We start from the raw sequence: 12,988 nt of genomic DNA on the forward strand, positions 1-12,988 counted from the left end.
TACGCCGGGGCTGTGACTTCTGACACAGGAAGCGTCTCTGACGTGCACTTCCTGTGCCGGAACTCAGGGCCCCAGGCAGCTCACTGATGCGCCGCGCTGCCGGGGATAGGACGGGACACCCCCGGCAGCCGCGCATCAGCCGGGGGCCCGGACGAGCCCGCTCTTGTGACCGCAAGCAAATCAATGCTTGCGGTCACAAGAGTAATTTAAGGGGGGAGCAGTGCAGTGGCAAGGGGGGGGCCCTCGCGGGCCCCCCCTCGTAGCGGGCCGGGTCGCAGCGGCGACCGCTGCGACCCTGGTAGCTACGCCACTGCGTGCCAGGCTTCAGACAGTAATGTCTCGGCAGCGGGAGCGGCTCCAGCAGCGGGACTTCGTGCACAGGGTAAGTATAAGGGTCTCTAGTGGGGGTGTCAGCCAGGCTCTGCCCCGGCACAGGGGGTGACAGGTCCTCTTTAACTTCCAAGTAGGACCACTGACAAGCTGGAGCTACCACTTTATTGGTATGGAGCCATTCCTGCATTACAGGTGGCTTCTATGTGAGCAGTTAAGGTGGCCATACACCTTTAGGCCTCGTTCACACGCTGTATATTTTCAATAAATAATGGCCGTTGTTGCAGATTGAAACACCGGCCGCTATTTATTGGAAGAGCGAATCTACACTGTATACACTCCGTCCGGGATTCCATGCAACCGCACTGAAAACATACATGTCTATTTTCTGCAGCTGCTATTTATTGAGATTGGAGATTATAATCTGAAGACAGGGAGGCCCAACACCCTGACTGCTTCTCCTAATACTCCTCCAAAGCACCCGACTGGTGGGTGTTCTGTGCAGCTACTTTGGGATCAGCATTGGGCAGGAAAGAAGTCGAGAGGTGATGTGCATGGGGAACTCACCCAGAACCAGACCTGCAGGACCTTTGATGATGTCACAGTCATGTATCACATGACTGGTAGAAGGGGTCCCTGTACATGCTACCTACTACATCTGTATCAAATGTATCTGTGTGTATCTCTGTCTGACTGTGTATATGAAGCAGATCTGATTGTGTAGGGTGATGTGGGCAGAGGGATGTGTATGTGTGTGTGTGTGTGCGTGTGTGTGTCTGTATATTAGTACAGTAGCACTGTGTGTGTCTGTGGGTATCTTTATGTTGCAGAGCTGTGTGTGTGTGTGTGTGTGTGTGTATTTTGATGTAGCAGAGCTGTGCATGATATAGCAGAGCTGTGTATGATGCAGCATAGCAGTGTGTGCATTGTGTATGCAGTAGAGCTAAGTATGTGTTGTATATCATGGAGACTGTTAAAGTGGCCCTGCCATTTCAGTAAACTTTCACTCATTATCTGCATTAACCCATTTACTGACTTAAAGCACCAGGGAAGTTTATTAAAATGAAATATTTTTTTTTTCATTTTTTTCAGTTGTCTAAATCAGGGATGCTGAGGGCGTTGAGCTGTGAGCTTAATCTATTGGAAAGTGCATCAGTGTAAGCCTATGTTCACACTATGTAAGTTCCGCAGAAATCACGGCTGTTGTTACAACGGCCGTGATTTCTGCAGTACTTATGTTGTGCTGCAGGCTGAGGAAATCCCTATACGGAGTGTATCCCTAGCGGCGCCGTAGAAAACTGACATGTCATGGCAGAAAACCCTGTCAGTGCACACTATGGTGGGAGCAGCTCCGGCCGCATGCTCCATTGTGTGCAGTGGGGAGTTCTGATGCGGGGGCACACAGATGCGCCCACATCAGATCTCAGCGGCAATTGAGATCATCCGTCCGGTACTGCAGTCACGGGTCACGGAACGGCCGGTCTCATACTATGTGTGAACATAGCCTAATTCTGTACAGATCCTTTTACGGCATTAGTATCAGCCATAGATGGGATGTGCAGCCGTTCCACTCTCTCCAGTTCGTGATCCTTTTACAGTAGCCTCTTGGTTTAATTTATTTAAATGATTGGTATTGCTCTGATAACACATTCCTTTAAAAACTAAAGGGGTATTGTGGTATGCTTAACTTTCCACTTCTTCAGTGTCCTGCTGTGTCATCTTCAGGTCCTGACTAAATAATCCCACCTCCACTTCTGAGACTGACTTGTTTAGCGACAGTGACAGCGCTGTCATCTGTCAGTCAGTGATTGTCTGAGTGGGCTGTCACTGCTGAGATGGCGGGATGGCGGGACTGCAGAGCCGGTCCGGCTTAGAAATAGAGGCGGGATCATTTAGCCAGGACCCAAAGATGACCCGGGAGGAGACAGAAAGGAGGAGTGCAGAAAGGTAAGAATAGCTTGTTCTGTTCTGTGCTGGAGCAGCAACATAATAAAAGTTTAATTTCAGTGGAATACCCCTTTAATAAGTCGGGCTCTTTAATAAGTTGGGCTTTTTGTGTCCCCTGAAAAAAAAGTTGCCTTCTTGCCCACAATTTATGATTAATTTCCTATTTCCAGTTTTAAGTAAAAGGTCGAGTCTGGGCTCATTATAAGCAACAAAGTTACCTTTTTGCTCAGATTTTTATACCTGAAGCCCTGTTGGCCCCATGTTTAATGTCCTACACAAACCCCAAGACAAAAAACCCAAGGAGCAGGTGATCTCCTTACTGAGGACCCCAATTCGTCAGCATGTAACCGGGCTTCATATTATAGACTGTAGACTGGTATGTTTTTCTGGCTCTACACGATCTGCAAGATATAGGAATCCCCTGTGAGATAGAGACCTGAAAGCACCATCAGTAGGCCCCATCTGTGAAAATTAATAAAGATGTTTATTTATAAATATTGTAAATGGGTCTCGGTCTTAAGATCTTCACCAGAATGAGTGAACTGTCAGCTATCCCACCAGTCTCAGCCTGAAATGTCACATACGGTGAGAGATATGTGTCTGTGCTCACTGGGAATAATCCCTCTTGAATAGAATTAGCATGTCTGGCCTATCTCCAGCAATATCCCCTATTTCAGGGGTCTGGGTGGGAGCTAATGCCAGGTGTACATATGATGTAATTATTGTGACATTATTTAGTGGCTTCAACATTAATCGAACTTAGTTAATAGGCTATGCTTATGATTGTGGGTGATTAGCATATCATTTGCATCTCATTCCCACAAAAGGTTCTTTGTTTGTGATGCAAACTCTCCGCCATAATGATATCTTTAGCTTCAGTCAATGTAGCTCCTTTAAGTAGGGTGTCATGGCATCGTGAAAAAAATCTGTGTTTCCTACACCTTCTACTAGCTTGTACCTGCAGCTTCATCATTATATAGGAAAGTCTAAGCCATAACTAGGACCTGGACATTATCTTTTGTCTAGCTGGGTAAAGGGTCTTCTCTAAGGTCTTAGGTCTTGTAATGCTATGTACTGACTATGTCTCTTCGTTATGATTGTGAGGGAGTCAACCATATCCAAGCCCATGGAATGTGCAATGTGTCTCCTGTCCATCACAGACAGCGGACCTTTATACGGAGTAACACTTACTGATCTCCTAAGCAGAAGGTACACTAAAAGGAGTAAGTTGAAGCTCCTTTGCACCAAATGTAAACTTGTTACAAGGCCCTGCATCCACCATATACCAGGTATAATACTGCTGTATTCTTATGTGACAGATGCCACTTGGACACCAGGACTCCAGGGTGTAAATGCTTCCTCTGCACCCCTATAGCCATACCTCTGAGTACACAAGTCTTTCCTTTTTCTACACCAGAAATCATAGACGGTTAGTTCTACTACTGAGAATAATATTAGTACCTAACCCTTTCATTTCTACTGTGTACTCTCTTGTTGAAAGATCTTGAACATAACTTCAGTATTGTTTTACATCTTCCCATCTATTACACGGGCCGATCTGGAGGAGCAAGCGAGTGCTGACCTGTCAGATCAGCGCCTGCTTGCTCCTTGGTCCCTCGCTGCTGGTGGTATTACACGTGCCGAAAGCCAGTAGGGGGGCCGCAGGGAACTGCACTAGCAGTTCCCAGAGGATCTTTAGATCTCAGGAGTCTACTGCCACCGCTTCTATTACAGGGAGCGATGGCCAGCAGACCGTCGTTATCATTGTCATTTTTCTCAACATGTGGAAAGACAAGGATCAGCCGACATTGTGCATGTCGGCAGATTGTTACCTTTTAACATTAGGTATTACACCATGCGATTATTGGCCATAACGGGCGATAATCGGCCAAATACGGAGGATAATCGATTGCTGTAATAAGTCCTTAAGTCTGTTGGACATTCTGCCTGAATTTTTTAAACTAGACAAAGAAACTGTGTGTGTGTGTGTGTGTGTGTGTGTCAAGCTTCCCGGTGTGTCTTCCATTCCAAAAACTGTCTGCACTAACTAATTTCATCCATATATCAATCACATTCCAGCACCATCTATATTGACTACTGTCATGTTACTTTTAAGGGTTGTTCAACATAATGATAGTAAGCCATTTGTGCTCCATTATTAATAGACATAGGGGGAGATTTATCAAACATGGTGTAAAGTGAAACTGGCTCAGTTGCCCCTAGCAACCAATCATTCCACTTTTCATTCCTCTCAGACTCTCTGGAAAATGAAAGGTGGAATCTGTTTGGTTGCTAGGGGCAACTGGGCCAGTTTCACTTTACACCATGTTTGATAAATCTCCCCCATAGGGTATGTACTGTAGACAACTATCAGTTCCTGCATTTTGGCATTCCTTACCCATTTGTGAAGAAACCTGGGCATACATAGATGACCCTATAGAAGACATTTTGATCAATTTCCATGTGGGTGAGTTACTGTGTTATCCTTCTATCTCTTTCAGGGTATAGTCATTTCCCAGGCAGAACATACTCTATAGAGGGCCCCTGGAAAGAGGAGGCCTGGCCCTTTTTAATACCATTCCATTTGCTATTGACTGATGAGTGCCCAGGCAGGACGACCATGCATTGTTGCTTAAAAAGATGCTAGGTTATCAGGCCAAGAATCATCAACTTCAGACCCTTGGTACCTGGATGACCAAATCTTTCTTTTACACATGTCACTGGTGCCAACCCATAGTGGGCAAACCAGCAGAACTTTGTGCTGCATTCCTCAATAAACATGATCTGATGCTTGGAGATATCGGCTTGGAATTCCAATTGAAGTCTATAAAGATATTCAGTGTTTAGATTTTGTGTTCTTGCTAAACATGAAGAAGGAATTTTCAATCAATATAGTTTCCTGGCATTTTGGCAATTTAAGTGGCTGATGAGCACCAAACTTTCACTGTCATTCTTTTGACTTTTTTTTTTTTAAATTAATGGCGTTTTTCTGACCACGCCAGGTTCCCCCTGCCTGTTTTTAAACTGCGCTTTAATGAACATATTTGCATGTTATCAGCTCCTGCTCTATATCATTTCACAGTGCTGTATTTAAGCCTGCATTACTCCTAACAGCTTTGGTGGATTAGTAAAGGGAGGTGAAGTTAAAAAAAAAAAAAAAAAAATCTCATTTCGTATCTGACATTAATAACTTTCAGGGGAACGAACATTGGCATTTGTGCTTGGACCCGAACTGAGCCCAGTGTCCTCGATACAAGGGCAGCGAGCAAAGGAACCAACAAGATATGAAAAAATAAATCATGCATAATGCAGCAATTCTACCTTACATGTTAATTAATGTGTGCAATCAATTACTGATGTTACAATATGAGAAAAGGGAAGTGTGGAGGAATGGGTAATAAAAAAAAAATAAAAAAATACCTATACATTTTTTTTCTGCCTTTTTTTTTTCCTATTTAAACAAATAGTCTTGGTGCCTGTGAATGCTGTGCCGAGACATGCTTTGAATAACAAGCATCGTAAAATCTAATCAGATTTATAAGGGAAATTGATTGTTGTGGCAGGAAGAGAGGGTGGAAAATAAGCTGAAATTTAAGTGTTAATTTTTATGCTAATCCACACTGCCTTCCTATGAAGCAATTTTGTTCAGTGCCACAAATATAAAATTGTCCCTTGCAGAGAAATGTCAGCTTGCTAGACCTGAAAGCAGTAATTTATTAAGTATGTTCTTATTACTATGTGTCATAGTTGTTAGCCGGCTATATATACACAATGGTGCTTCACACTTATCCTGCAAGACTGGGAATTGGGGAGGGGGAAACGTTTCAGCTGACTGGCTGCAACGTAGAGGGCATTAATACATTATCATATACAGGGTGGTCTGTGGACAAAAGGCTATGAGAGGGGGCTCTTTAATATAAACAGAATTAAATGGCATCATGGAGCAGTCATGCATTAGACTCTATTTATGACAAGTAAAAATAAATAAAGAGGGGGGGGTTAATAGAGAAAATATGCCCCCCCCCATCATGTTTTCAGAATGCTGTTAAATGATCGATACACACGGTCACATGATGATGTCATCTCAGAGACAAGAATGCAAATGACAGGCTCGTTGATGACGGACGGTGACCTTCTTCCAGTGTCCCTGGATCTCTGATCACTTCCAGTATACAGTTTCACAGAATTTAGTTTTTGGACAATATCGAGTTTCTGGGGTAGTGAATTAATAGCGTTAAGGCTTCTAATGCAATTCACATATAGGTCAATTACATTCATCAACATCTGCTCTGTCACTCGCATTTGCATATAGCATTCATATGTTAATGATGCTTTTTTTTTTCTTTCCCTCTCAAGTAATATATTAAAAAATACACCCGCCATTTGCATATCAGTTTAGATCAGTATATTAGAAACAATTTATCATTTTCCGCTTTCTTGCTATGGTTTAAAAAGAAAGAAGGGAAGGGGAAAGGAGGGGGGGGGGGGGGGTGCCAGGGAAACAATATGTTGAGTGATGTCTGTTATATTTGAGTACGGCTGTGATTTATATACACGGAGCCCCTTAGCGGGAGAACTTCCATTTTAAAGCAGCTTAAAGCCCTTATAAATCAATAATGACACAGATGGACTGGTGATAATCTATTTAGGATGCCTGATACCAAATATTGTTGTACAGATGATTAGAGTGGCGACCCGTTTTTAGCTGTGAGCTTCACTTTCTATGGTATAGGGTGGGTTGGAAGCTGGAATGTATATATATATATATATATATGTCTTACAAAAATCTTAAAAAGAAGGTGCTGGCAAACGCTGAGTGTCACAGAAGGACGAAAAGACTTTGCAGCAAATGCCAATAAAATAATATCAATCCGTGTCCCTTTAACAAAACAAGGCCTCTTAATGGAATTGTGTCTTCAGGTGTAAATGGTATTAAAAGCTGCATCTTCCCGCAGTCCTTGCCCTGATCTCACACAAGTAGCGAACACACAAAATGCAGGTTGTCAAGAGATGGCAGCTGCTTGGAATCTTTTTAAATATAAGCTTGTATTGATCTGATGAGAATGAAGGATCCCACTGCCACCGAGTGTTTGGCTTCCCGTCTGAAGAACGTCACCGGTGGCCTTGCTCTGGGATAGATTTTCATTCATAGCCGCTGGGTTTTATTTCATCTTTAACCTTTTCCGCTGATTTTCTTTGACCTCTGCCAGAGCTTCTGCAATTTGGCAAATTTTTTAAACATTTTTTTGACATTGTATTCTGTTTTCTATTCTTTTAGGAGAAGAAAGGGAAGATTGACGGCCGCTGTCGAAAAGCTCTGCCGGGTCCAAGAAGCCCAGTGTCTTCATCAGACTGTCTGCCCTTAAACCAAGCATGCAGTTAAGTTGTTGAGGTAAGGATATCTTCTGCAGAGAGGTAAATGCTTGTGACCATTTATTTTCTCCTTTGTAGTTGTAAGACGTTAAAAATATTAGTTATTGGTCTCCAGACAAAGGGAGCCTGTCATCGCCTTCATGCTACCTTAACCACAAGTCATCAGGGTGGTCTTGGGCATCCACCCATCCCACTCGCCTTGAATGATAAATCTTTCTCTGCTTGACTAGGAGAGGCCTATCAACCAAGGCCAGCTGGGCAAGCCCACCCTGATGACTTGTGGTTAAGGGACCACCCCCAATGAATTGGGGTTCATAAAACAAGGCCTCTAGAAAGGATAGTGAGTAGGCAAGACTGATGAGGTCCATGCCTAACAAACAGGAACAAACAATGCAATTTTAGGTTAAAGAGGTTGGCTGATTTTTAAAACACTATTCTCTATACCCTATTAGAGGATTACGGATTTAAACGGGATTATCCAGCCTTAGAAAAACATGGTCACTATCTTCCAGAGCCTGTACCTCTCGTCTACAGTTTTGGTTAGGTTTTGCAATTTAGTTCCATTGAAGTGAACGGAGCTTAAGTGCAAACCACACCTGAACTAGAGGCAAGAGTTGTGTTGCCTCTGGAAGAAAGTGCCATGTTTTTCTATCGCTGGATAACCCCTTTAGAGATGGAGGGCTTACTGTTTTGGCCATCATGTACTTGCTAAAATAGAGAGCAGATACAATACACATCTCCTGCTCTTAAGGACCCAGCATGTCCTTACATTACAGATACAGCCTGTTATTTCCACTGAGTACTGTGCAATGCTTTATTCCCCCTTTAGTGGCACTGCAAGGAAATTGAACGTTTGCGGGTAAGTTCGCTCACACCAGAGCTAATTTCTAGGGGTCTCAACAGCCAGACAGCTTGGCGTTGGACAACCCTTTTTAAAAATGGAGTTTGTGAAAAATGCATAATAAGAAAAAATAGTTATAGAAACTGATGTTTGTGATTACTACCTACTCCGATTAGCTCCACACCGGACAGGCATTTCCAGTCTCCTGCACAGGTAGGTAAAACATTAATTCAGGAGCAGGGATAGCCATGGATTGGAAATCACTTTGATACGCTGGACCATAGCACACTTGCCCATACAGTCATGGACAAACATATGCTTGCTTTTTTATCCAGACAACAAAGGACAGTTATTTAGGCCACATATATATACTGTAGACACAGATGTAATGCTAAGAAAGCACAGACATTAACTGTTTAAAAAACTGTTCCAATCTGCAGCAAAACAACGTGAAGCCACACTTATTGAAGCCAAAGCCAGAAACAGACTATAAACAGGGAACAGGTCATAAAGGAAAGACTAAAATTTCTACTCTTTTCAAATCCATTCCTGGCTTTGGCTTCAATAATCTGTCAAATAAATCTGTCTGTGTAAACGCACTATTACACTCCTATATCTACCACATTTATAATTCCTGCTAGCATAGCTGAATATTCTGGTGGCCTGTGACGAGTAGAGAGATGTCCGATCCCATTCATCCTTATTACCATGTAACTAGTGGATGGGTTTTCCTATCTGTGCAATAACCAGGTAATCTACTAAACTACCTCCGCCCCAACAGCAGCTTTCATGCTGCTCCAGCAGTCCCCCCATCACTTTACACACACCTTCTTTCCCACCCCAAAACCCTCCTGTAAAATGCCATCAGCCGCTCTTAATCCATTGTAATCCTAGTTACCAATGCCTTACAAAGGAGAGGAAACTGTTACAGGTTCTCGTCATGTTATGTTCCTTGCTTAGAAACTGACAGCTCCTTGCACCTGCCATGCTGTGTGGTACAGCGTATTAGAGGTGTAAGAAACAAGGCACTGAATAGACCTACATCCAATGGGCTTGGCTGTCCAGGGCACTGATGGTCCAGGGCACTGATGTTCCAGGAAACTGATGGTCCAGGGCACTGATGTTCCAGGGCACTGATGGTCCAGGGCACTGTTGGGGGGGAGGTCATAATTAAGCTTGAAGGATCCTGGTGCCTGGCATTACATAACAGTGATGTTCCCACATACTGTAGGTCACACAGCTCTTATGCTCATTCTTTTTAGATGTGTTTTAAACATACAGGGGGAATTTATGAAGACCGGCGTACAAGTACATCCGTCTTATATTAGGCCCCACCCCTTTTCCCCAGCAGGTGTAGATTTGGATCATGATAAATGAGGTGCAGGAAGAGGTCACGCCTCCTCCCTGCCTTGTCACGCCCCCCCAAGCTCCCCCAGCCCACCCATCGGGCGAGTGGGGCATACGTTAGGCGTACGATAGGGAGAAGGGGCGAATCTGCACCTTCTCCCTCGCGTACGCCTCGGGCGGACCGTTCATAAATGTCCCCGTTAGAGTGACTGTGCTTACTGACTGGCCCACAAGTAGCCAACACAATACTGAGGCACGTAATATCACTATGGAAAGGAAATTTTATACCCACAACAAGCCATATACACAAATAGATGGAGGCCTGGGAATTAAGCCTAGCAAGGCCGGGAGAGCAGATCTCCTGTAAGGCCACAGTATTTTACAGTAAATCATAGCAGGTTGCAGTGAGGGGGGCCTGGTCTTGTTTCATTCTGCCTGTGGTTCAGGCAGCATAAAGCAGCTGACAGATTCTCTTTAAATTGGGCTAAGCTGCAGTACTGGACACTGCCTGTAGACAAGAGTGGTGCTGTTTTTTAAATTAAATATAGATGTAATGCTAGAAGTAATTGTACAATTGTAATGGCACAGAGAGGCCATGCACAGAGTAACCAAAAATATGGCAGGCTTTTAATTGGTCCAGCCAAAAAGCGATAGCATGGAAACTGAACACTCACACAATGCATGTGATAAAATGACTATATCTATTTAATATATATTACAAGAAGAGATTAAAAGGAAAACTTCAAAGGCAAAGACTAAACATCTGGTAAGCGAATATCATATCCTGTTGCATATTTTATTTGCATATTTTCAATGAAGCACTTGTGGGTTTTTTATGATTATAAATGATGGAATGGATGCCTGACCACACTTTTCCTGTGAAAAACTGATACGTTTAGACATTGAAGGAACCACTTGCCAGAATTCCTTCTTTTTTTCTTATTCTTTTCCTAGAAATGCCTGTTGTTATTCAGAACAGTTTCACATAAACAAATCAGAGAAGAGATTAAAAATAGATTCAGTGAAAGACACGAGATGAAATGGTAAATTATGGCGAGGCGTTACTTTTATTATCCAGATCTCTAAATCTGTGCCGCCAGCAACAATTTCTTGGTTAGGTTGCTTTAAATAAAATTAAAAGAAAAAAAAAAAAACACAAGTGCAGTATTGCTTTGTAAATCATTTGCTTATGTATCATGTACTGATGTTGCTTTCTTCTCTGTTCATAGCTAAAGCCACATGCAGTTTTCTGCTGGTTTCCTATGAGCGGAGAGCAGTGCATTATGGAAGCTCCATTGGCAGTAACACAGCTAGAGTTCAGCTGCTAGATCACATGTCTGACGGTGGGTGGGGCTAAATAAGAGTATGTTTTCAAGTGAAACCAGCATAACTTATACAAAAGAGTGGAAGAAATTATATGCAAAAGGCTGGGTTCACACCGTGTTTCCTCTGTCCGTAAGAAGTATCCATCAGTACTGCCAAGAATGGCATGCCAACATATACTGTGGTATACATGTCGTTACATGTCGCTGTCATGATTTTTCAGTGGCATGTAATGGGTTAAACTACCTGGAGTGGAGGATTCTCCGATCCCTGTAGTTACAGTGGGGGATCAACTGTGCTCCTGTGTAGATCCTTATTCAGATTATGACATGAAGACCTGTATTGGTCAGAATAAGGCCCATTAGTGACCACTGTAAAAAGGCATATGGATGTAAGGGACCGTACTGTTAAAGGGGTTGGCCACTTTATAGTAAAATAGTTCAGTGTACAGTATTAGTAAGTGTACTCACCGCACTTACTGACAGCAGCTCCCTGTGTACCTCATAGAGCTAATATCAGGTCCCCCTCTTCCAAGCTGTGCCATCCTGTTCTGTATGCTGAATGGTGATTCTGTCTATAAGATGGCCAAGCATGGAGAAGCATGTGACCATACCCTGCCCCCAGTGTCCACCACTGAGCCTGTATATGTCTATGGAGGGGCCTGCTGTCAGTAAGTGCTATTAGTAGACTTACTAACACTGTACACTGAACAATTGTGCTATAAAGTGACCAACCCCTTAATCTAAACCTACCTAAAAATACGTTAAAAACAGGTAAATCTGTTTAAAATATTGTAAAGTGCTATATAACATACTACCAACATGTTATAGAACGGGTAGCTGAACAAATATACCTTTATATGGAAAAAATTCTGATAACCTATTTGTATTTTATTGATTCAAATCCCTGCTCATATTGGATTTATAAAGTCCATTGGGCTGCCCTACTCAGTGACTGGCAGCCTTCTGCATATAGACAGAAATAGCTGTTAATCACTGATAGCACCGCCCACTGGACTCCTGAGCCAAGAATGAGCAGTGATTTACACCAATACAATATAAATTATACTAAATCTTTTCCCATAAAACTATATATTGATCTGGTCTGGTCCCCCTGCCCAGTAATACATTTCTGAAAGATCAGAAGGCATGATACCTCCAAAAAAGAATTACACTTTATAAAATGAACAGTTCTCTACCATGACTGTGGTCTACCCTCTTGATGTATGAGAGACACAGCGCCTTCTGTCTTATCAAAAATACTTCTAGAAGAATAGAGGGTCCATCAAAGAAGAACTTGCGGGAAACAGGTTTTAATGCAACAAAACCTGTAACCTTGTAACTGTAAGGGAGGTTATGGAAGCAGGATCAGCTAGAGGTCCACGTCCACTAACCTTGGACAAAGATCGGTAGTTATTGCAGGGGGAAGCCATATGTTCCCCTCCGTTTCCCCTGGAGCATTACGTGACAATCTTCTGGACAAATAGCCTATTACGTAAAGTATGGATATGCCAGCCTCCCTTATGTAGACTAGTAGGATGGCATATATATGAATCCATTTGCTCTTGTATGTACTCCTGTATGTACTCTGATAATCATTAATAACGGCCGTTGTTTTGCAACAATGGCCGTGAATTGCCCTAATTTTTACATTGTAGGAATATAGCCATATATTGTATAGGCCTCATATATTACAGAAGGTCTTACATTACCTTGCAAAAGTTTTACAATTCAAAACAGTAAATCCCTTCTCTGTTACACAATCCCCACAAGTTGCCGCCATCACCCTGCTCATTTGTTTTAAAGATGAAGCATTCCCTCTGGGAAC

General features: G+C 42.9%; 1 protein-coding gene across 6 annotated transcripts in view; it reads left to right on the forward strand.

The window, feature by feature from the left end:
* ZNF536 (zinc finger protein 536) overlaps positions 1-12,988 on the forward strand; it is a 724,961-nt gene that overhangs the window by 337,413 nt on the left and 374,560 nt on the right. For 5 of the 6 annotated variants that reach the window (XM_069966233.1, XM_069966232.1, XM_069966231.1 and 2 more), the window contains exon 3: positions 7,556-7,669. The gene's annotated coding sequence lies outside the window, so the exon portion shown is untranslated. Of the gene's footprint in view, positions 1-4,665; positions 4,745-7,555; positions 7,670-12,988 lie in introns of those variants that run through there. The other variant, XM_069966234.1, reaches the window with a different exon arrangement.

Source organism: Dendropsophus ebraccatus, chromosome 4, assembly GCF_027789765.1.
Source record: "Dendropsophus ebraccatus isolate aDenEbr1 chromosome 4, aDenEbr1.pat, whole genome shotgun sequence".
NCBI lineage: Eukaryota > Metazoa > Chordata > Amphibia > Anura > Hylidae > Dendropsophus > Dendropsophus ebraccatus.